We start from the raw sequence: 21,457 nt of genomic DNA on the forward strand, positions 1-21,457 counted from the left end.
ACTTAGAACAGAGTTGAGGAGAAACTTCTTCACCCAGAGAGTGGTGGGTGTATGGAATGCTCTGCCCCAGAAGGCTGTGGAGGCCAAGTCTCTGGATACTTTCAAGAAAGAGTTGGATAGAGCTCTTAACAATAATGGAATCAAGAGTTATGGGGATAAGGCAGGAACAGGATACTGATGGAGGATGATCAGCCATGATCATAATGAATGGTGATGCTGGTTCGAAGGGCAGAATGGACTACTCCTGCACCTATTGTCTATTGTTACACATTTTAAACTTGGTATAGCAACTTCTCTTTGTCTGTTTCAGTAACTTGAGGCTTTATTCACTAAGTACCTGGGATCTCAAATTACACTTACTTTAAATTTAAAAAATGTTACTGGCTGCTAATAAGATTGTAATATGAATTTGGCGCTCTTGTCTGCGATCAAAATATAAATTTGTGGATCTACCAGAGATTGTAACATAATTAACATCATTCTCTTTATTCTTAGGATGGGAAATTAGTGGCCACCTTTACTTAAAAAGTGAAGGAGACAAAGCAAAACTATAGGTTGACTTAACATCTGTAATTGGGAAAATGTTAGAGTCTATTACATAAGATGTAATGGCAGAGCACTTAAAATACATAGTATTATCAAGCAAAGTTACTGTGGTTTTATGAAGGGTAAATCATGTCTGACAAATTTATTAGAAGAATTTGAGGAGGTAATAAGCAGAGTAAATGGGAAGCAATGAACGGATTTTGAGAAAGAGAGTGTGATTAAGGTATCACAGGTTAGGTTATTTAATACTACCAGTGTCCATGGTGTTGGAGATATATTAGCATGGATAGAGGAATGGCTAACTTATAGGGATTTATTAAGGAATGGTTAACTGAGAAGGAGGGAGGCATTTTCAGCATGGGAACCTGTAGCTAGCAGAGTACCAGAGATCAGTGCTGAGGCCACAATTAATCACAATATAAAATTATGCCTTGGATTAGAGAAACGAATATACTGTAGCCAAGTTGTGAATGAAACGAAAATAGATGGGAAGGCAAGCAGTGAGGATGCCACAATGATTCTGCAGAGGGTTATAGAGAGGTTAAGTGAATGGTCAAAAAACAGTCAGAAGTAATATAATGTGGGAAATGTGAGGTTATGCACTTTGGCAAGAAGAATAGAGGAGCTGAATATTATTTAAATGGCTAAAGACTTCAGAAAGCTATAGAGGGATTTGGGAATCCTTGTGCATAAATCACTAAAATGCTAGCATCCAAATTCAGCAGCTAAAAGGGAAAGCAAATGGAATGTTGCCTTTTATTTCAAAGGGCATAAAATATAAAACAAATGGACAACTTGCTAAAATAATGCAAGGGACTAGTCAGATCACACCTGGAATACTGTGAATAGTTTTGGTACTTGTATCTAAGAAAAGACATACTAGCATTTTAGACAGTCATTGGAGGTTCCCCAGGGTGATCCTGGGCATGGAGGGATTGTGTAATGGGGAGATGTTGAATAGTTTGGGCCTGTACTCACTTGAGTTTAGAAAAAAAGAGGCAACCTCATTGAAACATCCAAGATTCTTAAGGGACTTGACAGGGTGGAAAGTTTGTTTCCCCTTGTAGCAGAATTTAGGACGAAAGGTTGTAATCTTAGAATAAGCGATCTCACATCTAAAGCAGAAATGAGGAGGTATTTTCTTCCTCAGATGGTAGTAAATCTGTGGAACTCTTTAGCCCTGACAGCTGTAGGTGCTGGTGCACCAAGTGCATTCAAGAGTGAAGCTGATAAAGTTTTAAAATCAATAAAGGAATCAGGAATTTGGGGAGAAAGCAGAAAAGTGGAGTTGAGAATGACCAGATCATGATTTCATTGAATGGTGGAACTCGATGGGCCGAATGGCCAACAATAACCTTTATAATATTAATGACCTCACTATTCATTCACTTTTTTTTTCCACAGATGGAGTCTTTGAAAATCCTCTCTGTACCTCGCCTAAGAGGCTGGTAGTTCACCATTGAAAGCAATGGCTATTGCTAGTACCAAATTTTTACCTTCAAGTGGCACCAGAGCAGGAAGCGAGCAGTATCCCCATCTGAAACTCTCCCACATCCAATCAAATACTCCAGCCCTACCTCCTAGGAGAACATTAAATTGTACCTGATGTTTTCCATGGTGAGGGAATCTAAAACTAAGAGGCATGTTTTCAAATAAGGAGGTGGAGATAACAAGAATTTCATTTCTCAGAGGATTGTGGAATTCTCAATCCTAGGTAACTGTTTGGGTTGAGTCATGTTAGATGCAGTACATGGATACATTTTTGGATAGTGATTGAGACAAGGATTATGAGAACAGTCAGAAAAATCAAATTGGTAAAAATTCAGATCTACCACAAAATGATACAATGATGGAGCATTCTCAAGGTATCAATGGCCTATTCCTACTTTCATCCTTATGTTCATGACACTAAATAAAAACTGAAACAACTGTGGATGCTGTAAATCAGAAACAAAAACAGAAGTTGTTGGAAAAGCTCAGCAGTTCTGAGGAAGGATCTCTGGACCTGAACTGTTAACTCTGATTTCTCTTCACAAATACTGCCTGACTTGCTGAGTTTTTCCAGCAATTTCTGTTCTTGTTCATGACACTAACTTCCTTATGATCTCCCTCATTGATCAGAAGCTTTACTGGACCAATTATATAAACACTTGAGGCCAGGAATGGGGTGAGTAACATGTCTCTTTAATCCTCAAAGCCTGCCTATGTACAAGTTTTAAGTGAGGCATTTGATGCAATACTCACCACTTACCTGGATAAGTGCAGCTCCACTAATGCTCAAGGAGCTTGACACATTCAAGACAAAGCAGTTCACTTGATGACCCTATCTACCAATTTAAAGTATTCACACTCTACACCACATGTACATTGGCAACAGTGTGCACCATCGACAACATTCACTGCAGCAATTTACTAGTGACCAGTGTCACTATCACAAAAGAAGCAAAGACATACATGCAACCACCTGCCCATTGCCCTTATAGTCACATATCACCCTGACTTGAAATATCTCCCCATTCCTTCACAGTGGGTAGACCAATCATGAAACTACCACAACAGTGGGGTGGACATCGGATCAACTGCAGTCATTCAAGAAGGCTGCTTGTTATCCACAGCAAATATCTGCAATGGCCAAAAGTAAATAATGGCACTACCAACTCACCAGATGTCCCATGAATGAATAAAAGAAAAAAAGATAACCAATAGGTTCAGAGTAGGATTCGAGTTTACAATAAGATAAAACAAAGAACTGTGGATACTGAACATCTGAAACAAACAAAAACACAAATTGTTGGAGAAACTCAGCAGCAACTGTAGAAGGGTGACTGGACTGAAACAATACTCTCAAGATTAGTGGTGCTGGAAAAGCACAGTTGGTCATGCAGCATCCGGGGAGCAGGAGAATCGACTTTTCGGGCAAAGCCCTTCATACTCTTCCAGTACCACTCTAATCTTGACTCTGATCTCCAGCATCTGCATTCCCACTTCTGCCCTGAAAACAATACTCTGTTTTCTCTCGCTACAGATCCGCCAGGCCTGCCGAGTTTCTCAGCAATTTCTGCTTGCTTCGGGAACGCAAACAGTGGCTGAGAAGCTGCCTTTGAAAGTTACAGTACGTGCATTGCACAAACAGGGGAGCTGTGGTGGAGAAGCGAGCTCCGTGGCTGATTGCTGTGCGGAGAATGGAGCTGACGGGTTGTAAACACTGAGCCCCTGCCGCTGATTGAGCGGAAATGGGAGCGCGAGGCGATCCGGGCCAGGTTCTACAGCCGCTCGGCCCAGCCACCCGGGACTATCAGCACAGGCACTGACCTCGAGTTCCTCCACACCCACTACCAGCACCATAACTGCCCGAACACTGACTCTTCCGAGTGGGCTTTATGCACCATACCCGAGAGGAAAGGGATTGGCCTCAGGAAGAACACGGAACACCTTCCATTGCTGGTTTATGGCCACTTTCTAGCCTTTGATTGGTTGGCGCAGACGTCAATTTGGGACTGGTCTGACTCGGAAGCAACGTTGACAATTTTTTTTCGTGTGATCGGTTCATGAGGGGAGCTCACCGAATTTTTATCACATTTGCAGTGAGAGGTAATGGATTATTGTGTTTTAGGATGGCGAGAGGGTACAGTGGTAAAATGTGCAAACAAGCTTGAGCAAATAATTTAGGATCAGTTTCATTATACATTTCTAATTCGAACTGCTGCACTCTTGCCAACCTAAAAAAGGGGAGAAAGGACTTGCATGTAAGTATCATGCTGTATGCATCAAACTTTTCAAAGCATTTTGCACAAGGCATTATTTGAAGTGTAAACTCTGGGTTGCTACGTTTGGTCCAAGATATGTTTGAAAGCCTGATCAGGTTATTATCAATCGTCTTGGCACTGTTTCTTTGCTGCATTTGACCAGACCAAGGGTAAGGAGACACTTATAAAAGTAGACCACGCCCCCACCCCCCCATTACTATACAGTGGAACAGAGGATAGTTCAGAGATAATGAAGGCATGTAATAAAGGGAGAAATCATCATGTTGATTGGGACAGTCAGATTGGAAGAGGAAGATGAAATAACTTTACAGAGGCTGGTATCATATTACCAAGACACCCTTTGACTAGATTCACACTCCCAATCAGGGAATTCATATTCTGTGAGGTGAACTCATTGCGATCACTACAGAAGGAATAGGAAGAATTCATAGAGTGCATTTGGGACACTTTACAATAACAGTATGTTATAGGTCCAACTAGGGATCAGGTTATTCTGCTAACACTATGTCCCATCCCACTCCTACTCAGAGGTGTCCTGGGCCCTTTTAGCACCAGGTCAGGTTCCTTTGATTTGGCATCCGACACAGGCGGGCGTACCTCTTGCATCAGTAGTGCCTCAGTAAACTTTCACTCTTCTTCTGGCGGCAAAGGTCTTGAGGTGGCTTCTTCTGTCTTTGTATTCATCTTTGATTCAACAAGGTTTGATGGAGAGGTGAATCCATGGGCTCTGGCAGCATTTCCAAAGGTTTCCAGGGGCATGGCACATTTTGTGCTCACAGCATCTGAAAATTCACAGCTTTCAAAATCTCTTGATTTGGAGATGCCGGTGTTGGAATGGGGTGTACAAAGTTAAAAATCATACAACACCAGGTTATAGTCCAACAGATTTAATTGGAAGCACACTAGCTTTCGGAGTGTCGCTCCTTCATCAGGTGAAGGAGTGCCGCTCAGAAAGCTAGTGTGCTTCCAATTAAACCTGTTGGACTATAACCTGGTGTTGAGTGATTTTTAACTTCAAAATCTCTGATGCTTATTCAGGACTGTTGTACTTACCTGAACTTTAAACTTTGCTGGCGCTGACCTCACATTGACCATGCCCCATGCCTCCTACCCATTCAGGACCATTTCTGTGATTCTTACACCAAACTTCATCCCCTTGTCAAACTCTCTCACTTGGTAGAGTCTCGGGTCTGGCATTGGAGTTCCTGACACCGTTTCACACTCAACCCACCCTCGGTTCGGGAAGATCTTGGTATGGAGTCTTCAACCCATTAAGCACGTTGCCGATGCTATCCCTGCATTTGCATGTGAGGTGGTCCTATAATCAAATAAGAACTGTACTAGCTTGGTATCTCACGAGGCTGTAGACGTTTCTTCAATTTAGCCTTTAATGTTTGGACCACTCTTTCTGCCAGGCAATAGATGATGGTATGGAGCTAGGCAATTAGATGGTGGTATGGGAGCTGTCCTTATATGTTGAATCCCACTCAACTCCAGAAATAACCAGCTTCCCTGCTAGTACACGATGGCCTGTTATCTGTGACCAACACTTGTGGGACTCTGTGTGCTGCAAAAGATGTGCACAGTTTTTCTATTGTTGTCCTGGTATTGACGAATCGACCCTATGCACGTCCAACCACTTTGAGTGAGCATGTACAATGATTAAAACATGGAACCCTTGAAAGGACCTACATAGATGACATGTAACTGAGTCCAAGGTTTACCCAGCCATTCCAACAGTTGTGGAGGTGCTAGTGGGTGGTAATCTTTGTACTTATTGGCACTCTGGGCACTGCCCCACCAATGCGGCTATGTCTACATCCAAACCTTGCCACCAGACATAACTTCTCACCAATATCTTCATTTTGGAGACTCTAAATGATTCTGGTGGAGTTCATCCAGTATCTGCTGGCAACCTTTGCTTGGGACAAGCACTCTTGATCCCCACCAATATGCTATCCTCTACTGTGAGCCAGTCCCTCCTGGTCTAAAAAGGTTTCAGTTGTAGTTGTGATGGCTTTTGGTTTCCCCCATTAATACTAATTGTTTCAGTTTGAAAAGGATTGGACCTTTCTGTGACCAAAGTCTGACCACACCATTGTCAGCTGTGACTGGGAGTGTGTACCGAAAATTTAATATCATTATAGACTCTTCTATTGGGGGTACCAGTGGTGGTGTATCTGCTAATGGGAGGCGGCTCAATGCATGTGCATTCACTATTCAGCCTCGAAGTTCTAACTTATAAAGACTTAGTATTAGAGCCTACAGCTGAATGGGGCCTCAGGCTATTGGGTGGTACTGCTTTAACCTCTTTAAGCAGACCAAGAGGTGTTTGTGATTTATGGTCCGTAAAGGTGTTGGTGGAACTTTTTAATGCCAAACATGTCTGTCAATCTTTCTTTTCCTATCTGGCTATATTTATGCTGTGCATTAGCCAAAGTGCTGAATATATAAGCTATTGGATGTTCATCTCCATTGGGCCATCTATGAGCTAATACCACCCTGATGTCGTACAGGGAGGCATTGCATATCACTCCCAGATCTTTCTTAGGATCAGAGTGTGCCAACACCTTAGAGAATGATAACTGCTTTGTTACTTCTTTGAAAGCTAGGGCTTGTCTGTGAGATCATTTCCAAGGCTAACACTCTTTTAGGGATTGATGCAAAGTTGCCAGGATGGATGTCAATTTATGTATGAACTTTCTATAATACTTTACCAGCCCAAGAAATGACCTGAACTTCTGGACAGACATGAGAATTGGGCTCCTTTAATCGTCTTTACTTTATCTTCCAGTGGGCGTAACTTGTTCTGGTTCACCCTGTAGCCCAAGAAGGCCATTTGGGGTACTGGAACATATTTTTCCCTTCTTAGGCATACACCCATCTTAGAAAAAACATCTTAGGACTATATACAAGTTACTCTAAGTGTTTCTAGTTAGTTTTCCCTGTTATCAGGAAGTCATCCAGGTAAATGGTAGTCTGAGGTAGACCTTACAAAATGTTCTCCATCCTCCACTGAACAGGCTGACGATATGTCAAATGGCAGTCTCATATGTTGCTACAAGCCTTTATGGGTATTAATTATAGCAGACTTCTAGTAATCCTGATCTAAATGCTATTGCAGCTATGTGTGGCACATGTCTAGCTGTGTGAAAGACAGGCCCCCCTGTCAGTGTTGTGTATAAATCCTCTATCCGAGGGATTGGGTAATTATATAGCTGAGAAAAGGGGTTCACTGTTTATGTAAAACCTCCACAAAAGCGAACTCACCGATCGGGCATCAACATTGGTACACTGTTTGTGCCTATTCCATAAATTGGACTGGTTTGATGATTCCTTAACTTTCCAGGCTTCTATAAGGCAAATGGCACGAATGGGCCTTGCAGAATCGAGGAATTGCTTCCTCATCAACATGAAAGGTGGTCTTGGCTCATCTGATAGTCCCTTGACCTTCCTGGAAAACGTTTGGGTATTTAAATAAGTCTTCACTCATGCAGCCACTTTCTAATAAAAAAATGTTGACCCCAATCTAGGTGAATCTTTCCCCACCAATTTCGCCCCAACAACCTTGAGTCTTTTGCTACAATTACTGGTAACTGAACCATCTGCTTTTCTTGAGAAGTTGGACATTTTATCTGTAAAGGTTCCCCTGTGTAGATTATCAGCCTAGTTGAGGTCTTGCACAAAGTTGAGGGCTGAAGTCCAGGGTGAATTTTATTAAAAGCTGGTTCTGTGATCGTTGATATAGCCGTATTGGAAATGGATGACCATTTAACCAGAAGGTATTTTGATTGGTTCTGATTTGGATGTTACTAAGCAATTTAAGGTAGAAGACAGAGAGTGGGGTTGGGTTGGGTTGCTTTGCTTTCAGACTGTAGGCCTGTGACCAGCAGTGGTGTGCCACAAGGAGCGTGCTGGGTCCACTGTTTTTTGTCATTTATATAAATGATTTGAATGTGAACATAAGAGATATAGTTAGTAAGTTTGCAGATGACACCAAAATTGTTGGTGTAGCAGACAGCAAAGAAGGTTACGGAATCTTGATCAGATGGGCCAATGGGTCGAGGAGTTTAAATAAATGTGGAGTCCTGCATTTTACAAATGCAAATCATAGCAGGACTTATACACTTAATGGAAAGGTACTTGGGAGTATTGCTGAACAAGGAGACCTTGGAATGCAGGTTTATAGGTCCTTGAAAGTGGAGTCACAGGTAGAAATGATAGTGAAGAAGGTGTTTGGAATGCTTACCTGAATTGATCAGAGCATTGAGTATAGGAATTGGGAGGTTATGCTGTGCCTGTACAGAACATTGGTAAGCCCACCTTTGGAATATTGTGTGCAATTCTGGTCTCACTGTGAAACTTGAAAGGGTTCAGAAAAGATTTACAAGGATGATGCCAGGGTTGGAGGTTTTGAGCTATAAGGAGCGGCTGAAGGCAGGGGCTGTTTTCCCTGGAGCATTGGAGGCTGAGGGTGACCTTATAAAGGTTTATAATATGATGAGGTGCATGGATAGGATAAATAGACAAGGTCTTTATCCTGGGGTGGGGGAGTCCAGAACTGGAGGGCATAGGTTTAAGCTGAGAGGGGAAAGATTTAAAAGGGACCTGAGACACAACGTTTTCACAGAGGGTGGTGTATATATTGAATGAACTGCCAGAGGATGTGATGGAGGCTGGTACAATTACCGCATTTAACAGGCATCTGGAAAGGTATGAGGAGTTTAGAGGGATATGGGCCAAGTGCTGGCAAATGGGACTAGATTAATTTACGATATCTGATTGGCATGAATGATTTGGACTTAAGGGTCTCTTTCTGTTTTGTATATCTTTATGACTGTATGACTCTTTAACTGTTGCAAGTCAGACGTAGGTGGACTTTCTAGGGTGTGCACTCTCTTGAATACTGCCAGTGAGTCCTCTTACTCAGTTTAGGTCAAGTGAGACTGTTTTGCTGTCTTGAGTCCGCATACTGGCAACAGCTATAATAGCTTGCTGTCAGATCATGAATAAAATTATAACTGTTTGGCTGGGGCTTGGTTTTGTTTTGGGGTTTTGCTGTGGGCCAACCTCAAGTCCCTATGATGCAAGAGATGTCCTGAGTGAGGCTAAACAGTTGTCTGCATTCAAGTGGTGTTTCCCAAGCTGAGTCGGACTGGCAAGGGTGTCCAATTCCATTCGCATATCTTGTTCCTTGTATGCTCCACTTGCTGCATTTTCCAGTGATAAAGCCAGTTATTTGAAAGCCAGTTGTCTGTTTGAAATTCAGATGAGCTTCAGCTAGCAGGTATTTTTGCATAGTTACATCATTAATCTCACATACCAGATGGTCTCTGAACATTTCAGTAAGGGTTAAAGCAAATTCACGAACTTCTGCTAATTATCTTAACCTTGTCAAAAACCCCAGAATTGTTTCCGCTGGTTCTTGAATTGCTGAGTAAAACGACAGAATCTCAGAGTTAGAGGAGGCTTGGGTTCATAATATTCCTTAACTATATCTGTCAATTCTTGAAAGGTTTTAGTATTTTGGTACCTCAGGGAAAGTTACACTCCTAATGACAGAAAAAGCTGCAACTTCACAGGCTGTCAGGAAATTTACTTGTTATTTTTCATCTGCCATAATGTCATTGGTTCAGAAAAATAACACAGTCTTTCCAAGTACTGGGCAGCAGGGTCAAATGAGTCAAGCGTCTCAAACATGGCATAATGTAAGATAATACTTACCCCAACTCAAACGCAATAGTTGTGAGCAAGTTTCTTCAGGATCATGCTGTACTCTCATCACCACTGAAATAACCATTTAGAGGCTGGTATCCAGTCACCAATTCACTGTTTACTTACACATGAACAGTCTTTGACTGTCATCTATCTCATACAGAATCAGGCATCAGTGTGTCAGTATTCCTGACGTGCAACCTTTTCATGTCAACCAGGGGTCCCTGACTGGACCACATTAATAGCCCCAGTCATATTCTCTGTGGTGCAATTGGCTGACCTTTTTACAATTACTACAGAGGGCATGAGGAAGAATTTGTAGAGTGTACTCAGGATAGTTTCTAAGAACAACATGTTGTGAATCCTACCATGGATCACGTTATTTTGAATCTGGTGATGTGTAGTGGTTTAATAAATGATGTCAGACTAAAATATCCACTAGCAAACAATGATTATAATATGATAGCATTTGTTTTGAGATGGAGTAACTTTTGATGGAGACAACTGTGCTAAACTTAAAAAGGTGAATTACAAAGAATGAGAGCAGAGCTGGCTGGAGTGGACTGGGAAAGGATTTTAGCAGCAAAGATATTAAGGAACATTGGCAGATGTTTAAGAAAATAGTTAATGACTCACATCAAATATATATTTAATTGAGGAAAAATGATTCTAGGAAGGAAATAAGCCAACCATGGCTAACCAGAAAAGTTAAGGGTAACATTAGATTTAAAGGGAAGAAACATACAATGTGTCAAAGATTGGTGGTAAGGTGGAGGATTTCTAAAGTTTAAAAAGAAACAACAGAAAATGACCAAAGTAATAAAGAAGGAAAAAATAAAGGTTGAGGGTAAACTTGCAACGAACATCAAGATAGATGGTAAGAACGATTTTAAATTCATAAAAAAGAGAAACATCAAAGTGAACATAGGCCACTTGGAGAAAGTGGCTGGGGAAATAATAATGGGGAACCAGGAAATGGCAGAGGAATTCAATAAAATCTTTGCATCAGCCTTCACACTGGAAGACATTAATAGCATTTCAAGATCACTTAAAAAATCAAGGAGCAAAATCAGGAGAAGAAATAAATACAATACCTATCAGTTAAAAAAATGCTCAGAAAACTAATGGGATTAAAGGCCAGTAAGTCCCTTGCACCTGATGGGGTTCATCCAGTTGCTCCAGAGATAGTGGATTCATTGATAGTAATCTTCCCGGAATTCTTAGATTCTGGAAAGCGTTGTCAGATTGGAAAACTGTCAATGTAACACTTTATTTAAAAAGGGAAAGAGACAAAAAAAAGTAACTATAGATCAATTAGCTTAATGTTAATGTCCGTTATTAGGGAAATGTTAGAATCTATTATAAAATATGTATTGGCAAAATATTTAAGAATAAATGTTATGGTCAAGCAGAGTCAGGAGGGCTTCATGAAGGGTTTTCTGCCTGATAAATGTACTAGATTCTTTGAGGTGACAAGCATGAAAGATTAACAGGAAGCAATGGATTTAATAGATTTAGATTTTCAGAAGGCATTCAGTGAGATCAGGGTTGATTTTGTAATCCTCAACTCCACTTTCTTGATTAGCTTACAGTTTAAAAGTCTGTCTATCCCAGCCTTGCTTATATTTAACTACCCAGCTTCAATAACCCTGTATGATAAATAATTCTACAGACTCACTTCCGCTGAGAGAAGAAATTCCACTCTGTCTTAAATGTGCAGCCCTTATCCTGACATTATGTTCTATGGTCCAAGACTCTTCTCACAAGAGGCACAAACCTTTCTGCATCTACCCTGTCAAGTCTCCTAAGAATCTTTATTTCAATGAAGTAGCCTCTCATTCTTCCGTATTCCAGTGAGTGGCCCAACCTATTCAATCTCTCCACTTAAGAAGGTACCGGACCTGTTACCAGTTTTGTGAACCTTCTATGAACTGCCTCCAATACTAGTATGTGTTTCCTTAGTGAAGGGGCCCAAATCTATTGACAGTGTTCCAGCTATGTCTCACTAGTGCCCTATAAAATTTTAGCAAAAGCCTACCTCCTTTCATACTGTACTCCCTTTGAAATAAAGGAAAACATTCCATGGCCTTCCCAATTATCTGTTGAACTTGGATGCTGGCTTTTAGTGATGTATGTGTGCGAACTCCTAAATCCCTCTATTCTGTAGCCTACCAAAGTCTTTCCCTATTTAAATAATATGTGTTTTGTAAGAAAATATGTGACCATAAATAAAATCAACGTAGGTTTAGATTACCTACCTTGGAAACAGGCCTTTTGGCTCAACAAGTCCATGCTGACATTCCGAAGAGTAACCCATCCCCCTACCCTATATTTATCCCTGACTAATGCACCTAACACTCTGGGCAATTTAGCATGGCCAATTCACCTAACCTGCACATCTTTGGATTGTGAGAGGAAACCAGAGTACCTGGAGGAAATCCACACAGACACGGGGAGAATGTGCAAACTCCACACATACAATCACCCGAGACAGGAATTGAACCCGGGTCCCTGATGCTGTGAGGTAGCAGTGCTAACTACTGAGCCACCATGCCACCCTCATTTACAAGAATAATACCTGGAATTCAGGGGTTGAGTTATGAGGACAGATTGTACAAATTAGGCTGGTTTTCTCTAGAATTTAGAAAGTTAAAGGGTGATATTATCAGGAGAAGATATGATAGGTAAAGATAAACTATTTCAGTCGATTGGAGATTATATAATTCGGGCCATAGTGTGAGAATTAGGGCCAGACCATTCAGGAGAGACGTTAGGAAACACTTCTACACACAAATCTGTAACTTTAAATCTGAGACAAACACATTTTTATTCATCAAAGGTATGAAGAGGTATGGGCCAAAGGCTGGTACTGTATATGGAATTAGGCTACAGATCAGCTCTGATCTCAATGAATGGCAGAACACTCTCAAGGGACATACTCTTGTTCTTGTGTTCACTGGTTTTTAAAATTCACACACAGCCATTCTCTTTTCTTGAGAACAGGCCCCATTTGAGCTGAATGAACAATGCAGTGGCAAATGCACAACTGGATCTCAATGTTTATTTCTGGACAGAAATTTCTAGTCTAAGCCAAGATTTGTGAGAGGCACAGGTCAGCAAATAAAACCTTAAGTGAAAGAATTACAAGACACAAAAGACTATAGATCAAGCTAAGTACATTGTGAAGCATATCTTTTTAAATATGTCGGTCAGACTCCTGTTCTGCATGTAACAAATTTCAGTTGTTGTGGAATAAATGGCAGTTAAATACATTTTCAGAAGTTGCTGAAAGAATCTTGGGAACCCATGGGCTGGATTTATTACAAGGCCAGGTGTATGCTTTCTTTATCTATTATAAATGTGGAATTAGCAATTAACAGTTGAAGAAGACTGTAAATTGATGTAAATGAAAGATTTGTTCCCTCTCTCTCAGTCACATTTAGTGGGTAAACATGAACACAATTAAAGCTGACTGTCAGAAGTCATTAGCTCACCTTAATATTTTTCTGCTTCAAGTTCCCAAGCAGCCAGTTGTGGAGGAAAGAAATGCCTGATCTCACAGCCTCCAATTTCTGCCTTTTAGCTGGTTTGATCATTTTTGCTGAGTGCGTATGTATCCTACCCTTGAGCTGTCTTTGTTCTGGTAAACTTGTTTTAAATTATGGGACATGGGAACATGGAGGAACAAAAAATGAGCCATTTACATAAATCATGAAAAAAACAAATGCACTGTTACGGAGGCAACTCAACCTGAGGGCCGGAGAATGACTATGAGAGTGTGGGATTGTGCATAAAAACATTTCAAGTCCTAAGTGCAGAAAAGTTTGGTTTTGCAACAGAAGGAGTGTGTCTGATTTGAGAGAAAGTACTAGAGGAGAGCGTTGAATGCAGTAAAGCATCAGATTGGAGAACAAAGAGAATAGGTGAGGTCTGTGGTAAAATTAAGGAGACTAACCCGTAGAGTTTTTACGCAAATAAGCCTTCTTATTGGAAGATGTATGGAAGAATGTGGGAGTTCAGTATCTTTTCACAATGTATGGGCAGGTTGAAAAGTTGCAGGTACAAAAGACAATTTATGCTGGCCTAGAACTAGAAGTTATTAGGTATGTAACTATTAAGTTGTATGTATTTATAAAGTCTTGAGAGAATGTAATTTTTTGAAAACAGATTTTGCTGTATTACTGGGAGTTCAGTATCTTTTCACAATGTATGGGCAGGTTGAAACGTTGCAGGTACAAAAGACAATTTATGCTGGCCTAGAACTAAAGTTATTAGGTATGTAACTACTAAGTTGTATGTATTTATAAAGTCTTGAGAGAATGTAAGACATTTTTTGAAAACAGATTTTGCTGTATTACACTGAATGTTACCTGTTTAAGGTTCCAATTGTAGCAAGACATGCTTGCAAACTGCCTGTAACAATGTTATGTGAATGGTATGCTTAAACTTAAAACTTAAAACTTTTTGCTGTGTATAGCACAGATTCCACACAGTCAGGATGGAATAAAAAGAAAGACATGTAGGAAGATTTAAAAGAGGTGTAAACATTATAGAGTAATAATAGTAGGGGATTTCAACTTAGAGTCAGAGAGTCATAGAGATGTACAGCACGGAAACAGACCCTTCGGTCCAACCTGTCCATACTCCCCCACCCCAGGGGAAAGACTTTGTCTATTTATCCTATCCATGCCCCTTATGATTTAATAAACGTCTATAAGGTCACCCCTCAGCCTCTGATGCTTCAGAGAAAACTGCCCTAGACTATTCAGCCTCTCCCTATAGCTCAAATCCTCCAACCCATGGCAACATCCGTGTAAATCTTTTCAGAACCCATTCAAGTTTCACAACATCCTTCTGATAGGAAGGAGACCAGAATTGCACACAATATTCCAAAAGTGGCCTAACCAATGTCCTGTACAACCGCAATATGACCTCCCAACTGAAGAAGGGCTCATGCCCGAAACGTCGATTCTCCTGCTCCTTGGATACTGCCTGACCTGCTGCGCTTTTCCAGCAACACATTTTCAGCTCCCAACTCAATGCTCTGACTAATGAAGGAAAGCATACCAAATGCCTTCTTCACTATCCTATCTACCTGCGACTCCACTTTCGAGGAACAATGAACCTGCACTACAAGGTCTCTTTGTTCAGCAACACTCCCTAGGACTTTACCATTAAGTGTATATTAGTCCTGCTAAGATTTGCTTTCCCAAATGCAGCACCTCGCATTTATCTGAATTAAACTCCACCTGTCACTTCCATGCCCATTGACCCATCTGATCAAGATCCCATTGTAATCTGAGGTAACCTTCTTAACTGTCCACTACACCTCCAATTTTGGTGTCATCTGAAAGCTTACTAACTGTACCTGTTATGCTCAAATCCAAATCATTTATATAAACGATGAAAAGGAGTCGACCAAGCACCAATCCTTGTGGCACTCCACTGGTCACAGGCCTCCAGTCTGAAAAAACAACCCTTCACTACCACCCTCTGTCTTCTACCTTTGAGCCAGTTCTGTACCCAAATGGCTAGTTCTCCCTGTATTCCATGAGATCTAACCTTGCTAACCAGTCTCCCATGGGGAACCTTGTCGAACGCCTTATTAAAGTCCACATAGATCATGTCTACCACTTTGCCCTCATCAATCCTCTTTGTTACTTCTTCAAAAAGCTCAGTCAAGTTTGTGAGACATGATTTCCCAAATACAAAGACATGTTGACATATCTCTAATCAGTCCTTGCCTTTCCTGTACATCCTGTCCCTCAGGATTCCCTCCAACAATTTGCAGACCACCAACATCAGGGTCACTGGTCTATAGTTCCCTGGCTTGTCCTTACCATCTTTCTTAAATAGTAGCACCATGTTAGCCAATCTCCAGTCTTCCAGCACCTCCCCTGTAACATCGATGATACACATACCTCAGTAAGAGGCTCAGCAATTACTTCCCACAGAGTTCGAGGGTACACGTGATCAGGTCCTGGCGATTTATCCAACTTTATGCGTTTCAAGACGTTCAGCACTTCCTCCTCTGTAACATGGACATTTTTCAAGATGTCACCATCTATTTCCCTACATTCTATATCTTCAGTGTCCTTTTCCGCAGTAAATAGTGATGCAAAATATTCGTTTAGTATCTCCCCCATCTCCTGCGGCTGCACACAAAGGCCGCCTTGCTGATCTTTGAGGAGCCCTGTTCTCTCCCTAGTTACCCTTTTGTCCTTAATGTATTTGTAAAATCCCTTTGCCTTCTCCTTAACTCTATCTGCCAAAGATATCTCATGTACCCTTTTTGCCCTCCTGATGTCCCTCTTAAGTATTTTCCTACTGCCTTTAAACTCTCCTAAGGATTCACTGGATCTATCATGTCTAGGAAAGGCGCAGCAGGTCAGACAGCATCCAGGGAACAGGAGAATCGACGTTTCGGGCATAAGCCCTTCTTCAGGAAAGCCTTCCTGAAGAAGGGCTTATGCCCGAAACGTCGATTCTCCTGTTCCCTGGATGCTGTCTGACCTGCTGCGCTTTTCCAGCAACACATTTCCAGCTCTGATCTCCAGCATCTGCAGACCTCACTTTCTCCTCTATCATGTCTATACTTGCTTCCTTCTTTTTCTTAACTGAAACCTCAATTTCTTTAATCATCCGCATTCCCTACACCTACCAGCCTTTCCTTTTACAGGAATATACTGTCTCTGGGCTCTCGTTATCTCATTTTTGAAGCCTTCCCATTTTCCAGACATCCTTTTACCTGTGAATATCTGCCCCATGTCAGCTTTTGAAAGTTCTTGCCTTATTCTGGGGAAGGTGGGACCTGTACAAACAGGATGGTCTTCACTTGAACCAGAGGGGTAGTAATGTTCTGGGTGGAAAATTTGCTGATGCTATTCGGGTGGGTTTAAACTAGCTCAGCAGGGGAATGGGAACCTGAGGTGTAGTTGCAGTGCACAGGAGGATGAGAGTAGGGAGGACAGGGGCAGGAATTCATGGTCACAGGAATGTGTTAGCAGACAGCAAGCTGGTTTGAGGCGTGTCTACTTCAACGCCAGAAGTATCTGAAGTAAGGTAGGTGAGCTTGCAGCATGGATCGGTACCTGGGACTTCGATGTTTGTGACCGTTTCAGAGACATGGATAGAACAGGATGAGGAATGAATGTTGACGGTTTCAGGATTTAGATCTTTCATTAAGAACAGGCAAGGTGGTAAAAGAGGGGGAGATGTAGCCTTGTTAGTCAAGGACAGTATAACTTTGGCCGAAAGAACTTTTGACAAGGACTCGTCTACTGAGGTAGTGTGGGCTGAGGTTAGAAACAGGAGAGGAGAGGTCACACTGCTTGGAGTTTTTTATAGGCCTCCGCAGAGTTCCAGGGAGGTGGAAGAGAGGATTGGTAAAATGGTTTTGGGTAGGAGTGAAAGAAACAGGGTGGTCATTATGGGGGACTTTAACTTCCCCAACATTGACTGGAAATTCTATAACTCCAGTGCGTCTGATGGGTCAGTTTTTGTCCAATGTGTATGGGAGGGTTTCCTGACACAGTATGTGAAAGGGCTGACAAGAGGGGAGGCCACACTGGATCTAGTGCTTGGTAATGAACCAGGCCAGGTATTTGATTTAGTGGTAGGTGAGCATTTTGGAGAGAGTGACCATAATTCAGTTACATTTAATTTAGCAATGGAAAGGGATAGGTACATGCCACAGGTCACCAGTTATCGATGGGGTAAGGGCAATTATAATGCGATTAGGCAAGACTTAGGATGCATAGAATGGGGTAGCAAAAAGCAGGGGATGCAGACAATGGAAAGTGGAGCTTGTTTAAGGAACAGGTATTGCGTCTCCTTGATAGGAATGTCCTTGCAGGCAGGGAGGAAGTTAGAAGGTGAGGGAACCGTGGCTTACTACAGAAATTGCATCCCTTGTTAAGCAGAAGAAGGAGGCTTATGTCTTGATGAGGCAAGGTGGTTCAGATGAGGCGATCGAGAAATTACAGATCAGCGAAGAAGGATTTAAATAGAGAATTATGAAGAGCAAAGAGAGGACACGAGCAGTTTTTAGCAAATAGAATAAAGGAGAACCCTAAAGTTTTCTATAGGTATGTGAGGAATAAAAGGGTAGGAATAGGGCCAGTCAAAGACATCGGAGAGGTGCTAAGCGAACATTTCGCATCGGTTTTCATTCAGGAAAGGGAGAATATTGTAGAGGAGAAGAATGAGGTACGAGATATTAGACTAGAAAGGATCGAGGTTAGTTACGAACAGGTGTTATCAATTCTAGAAGGAGTGAAAGTAGACAAGTTTCCTGGGCCGAATGGGATTTATCTGAGGATTCTCTGGGAAGCTAGGGAGGAGATAGTAGAGCCTTTGGCTTTGATATTTGAGTCGTCATTGTATCCAGGTTTAGTACCAGAGGACTGGAGGATTGCAAATATTGTGCCCTTGTTCAAGAAGGACAGCAGAGATAACCCAGGTAATTATAGACCAGTGAGCCTTACCTCTGTTGTAGGAAAGGTTTTGGAAAGGATTATAAGAGATAAGATTTATAATCAACTAGCAAGCAACAATTTGATTTCAGATAGTCAACATGGCAGGTCGTGTCTCACAAACCTCATTGAGTTTTTTCAGAAGGTGACCATGCATGTAGGTGAGGGTAGGGCAGTTGACGTGATATACATGGACTTCAGTAAAACCTTTGATAAGGTTCCACATGGTAGGCTATTGGAGAAAATACAGAAGTTTGGGATTGAGGGTGATTTAGCAGTTTGGATTAGAAACTGGTTTTCTGAAAGAAGGTAGCGAGTGGTGGTTAATGGAAAATATTCAGCCTGGAGTCTGGTTACTAGTGATGTGCCACAAGGTTCTGTTTTGGGAACACTGCTGTTTGCTATTTTTATAAATGACTTAACCGCAGGCATAGGTGGATGGATTAGTAAATTTGCAGATGATACTAAAGTCGGTGGAGTAGTGGACAGTTTGGAAGAATGTTACAGGTTGCAGGGGTCTTGGAAAAAATGCATGCATTGGGCTGAGAGGTGGCAAATGGAGTTCAATGCAGCTAAATGTGAGGTAATGCACTTTGGGAAGAATAACAGGAAGGCAGAGTACTGGGTCAATGGAAAGATTCTTGGTAGTGTGGATGTGCAGAGGGATCTTGGAGTCCATGTACATAGATCCCTGAAAGTTGCCACCCAGGTTGATAGTGTTGTTAAGAAGGCATACAGTGTGTTAGGTTTCATTGGTAGAGGGATTGAGTTCCGGAGCTGCAATATCATGCTGCAACTGTACAAAATGCTAGTGTGGCCACACTTGAAATATTGTGTACAGTTCTGGTCGCCCTATTTCGGGAAGGATGTGGAAGCATTGGAAAAGGTGCAGAGGAGATTTACCAGGATGTTGCCTGGTCTGGAGGGAAAGTCTTCAGAGGAAAGGCTGAGAGACTTGGGTCTGTTCTCATTGGAAAGAAGAAGGCTAAGTAGGGATTTGATAGAGACATACAAGATAATCAGAGGATTAGATAGGGTAGACAGTGACAGTCTTTTTCTGAGGATGATGACGTTAGCTTGTACAAGGGGGCATAGCTCCAAATTTAAGGCAGATGATAGAGGCAGGTTCTTTACTCAGAGAGTGGTAAGGGCGTAGAATGTTCTACCTGTCAGTGTAATTAACTCAGCCACATTAGGGAGATTTAAACAATTCTTAGATAAGCACATGGATGATGGTGGGATAGTGCAGGGGGATGAGCTGAGAATAGTTCACAGATTGGCGCAACATCGAGGGCTGAAGGGCCTGCTCTGCGCTGTATTGTTCTATGTTCTATGTTCTACTGTCAAAATTGGCCTTCCTCCAATTTCGAACTTCAACTTTTAGATCTGGTCTATCCTTTTCCATCACTATTTTAAAATTAATAGAATTATGGTCTCTGGCCCCAAAGTGCTCTCCCACTGACACCCCCGTCACCTGCCCTGCCTTATTTCCCAAGAGTAGGTCACGTTTTGCAACTTCTCTCGTCGGTACATCCACATATTGAATCAGAAAATTGTCTTGTACACACTTAACAAATTCCTCTCCATCTAAACCCTTAACACTATGGCAGTCCCAGTCTGTGTTTGGAAAGTTAAAATCTCCTACCATAACCACCCTATTATTGTCAAACAGGTTTATTTGGAAGCACTAGCTTTCAGAGTGCTGCTCCTTCATCAGAAGCAGTCCAACACCGGCATCTCCAAATCACCCTATTATTCTAACAGATAACTGAGATTTCCTTCCAAATTTGTTTCTCACTTTCCTGCTGACTGTTAGGAGGTGTATAAAATATAATCCCAATAAGGTGATCATCCCTTTCTTATTTCGCAGTTCAACCCAAATAACTTCACTGGATGTATTTCCGGAATATCCTCCCTCAGCACAGCTGTGATGTTATCCCTTATCAAAAACGCCACTCCCCCTCCTCTCTTGCCTCCCTTTCTGTTCTTTCTGTAGCATTTGTATCCTGGAACATTAAGCTGCCAGTCCTGCCCAATCCTGAGCCATGTTTCTGTAATTGCTATGATATCCCAGTCCCATGTTCCTAACTATGCCCTGAGTTCATCTGCCTTCCCTTTTAGGCCCCTTGCATTGAAATAAATGCAGTTTAATTTATCAGTCCTATCTTGTTCTCTGCTTTGTCCCTGCCTGCCCTGACTGTTTGGCTTGCTTCTGTTCTCAACTGTACCAGTCTCACATTGATCTCTTTCCTCACTATCTCCCTAGGTCCCCACCCTCCCACCTTACTAGTTTAAATCCTCCGAGCAACTCTCGCAAATCTCCCTGCCAGTATATTAGTCCCCTTCCAATTCAAGTGCAGTCTGTCCTTCTTGGACAGGTCACTTCTACCTATACAAGAAGAGATTCCAATGATCCAAAAATGTGAATCCTTCTCCCATATACCAACTCCTCAACCATGCATTCATCTGCTCTAACCTCCAATTCCTACCCTCACTAGCTCTTAGCACCGGGTGTAATCCAGATATTACTACTCTCGAGGACCTCCTTTTTAAATTCCTGCCTAACTCTCTGTAATCTCCCTTCAGAATCCCATCCTTTTTCCTTCCTCTGTTATTGATTCCAATGTGTACAATGACCTCTTGCTGGCCCCACTCCCTCTTGAGAACATTCTGCACCCTCTCTGAGACATCCTTAATCCTGGCACCAGGGAGGCAACACACCGTTCTGGTTTTTCGTTGCTGGCCACAGAAACGTGTGTCTGTGCCTCAGACTAGAAAGTCCCCTAATACAATCGATTGCTTGGGACCCGACGTACCTCTCAGTACATTAGAGCCAGTCTCAATACTAGAAACTTGGCTGTCGTGCTATATTCCCCTGAGAATACATCACCCCCTACATTTTCCAAAATAGCATACTTGTTTGACAGAAGACCCCTGCCCTAGGTGCCTACCTCT

General features: G+C 41.9%; 1 protein-coding gene and 1 long non-coding RNA gene across 5 annotated transcripts in view; one reads left to right on the plus strand and one right to left on the minus strand.

Annotated features, from left to right (window-relative positions):
• The window catches only part of LOC122548999, a 10,876-nt gene extending 6,937 nt beyond the window's left edge, over positions 1–3,939 (minus strand). For both annotated transcript variants that reach the window (XR_006311384.1, XR_006311385.1), the window contains exon 1: positions 3,859–3,939. This is a non-coding gene — a long non-coding RNA (uncharacterized LOC122548999). The remainder of the gene's footprint in view (positions 1–3,858) is intronic.
• The window catches only part of triqk (triple QxxK/R motif containing), a 92,929-nt gene continuing 75,268 nt past the window's right edge, over positions 3,797–21,457 (plus strand). Inside the window, exon 1 of one of the 3 annotated variants that reach the window (XR_006311383.1) lies at positions 3,797–4,292. The gene's annotated coding sequence lies outside the window, so the exon portion shown is untranslated. The remainder of the gene's footprint in view (positions 4,293–21,457) is intronic. The other 2 variants (XR_006311382.1, XM_043688080.1) reach the window with 2 other exon arrangements.

Source organism: Chiloscyllium plagiosum, chromosome 4, assembly GCF_004010195.1.
Source record: "Chiloscyllium plagiosum isolate BGI_BamShark_2017 chromosome 4, ASM401019v2, whole genome shotgun sequence".
NCBI lineage: Eukaryota > Metazoa > Chordata > Chondrichthyes > Orectolobiformes > Hemiscylliidae > Chiloscyllium > Chiloscyllium plagiosum.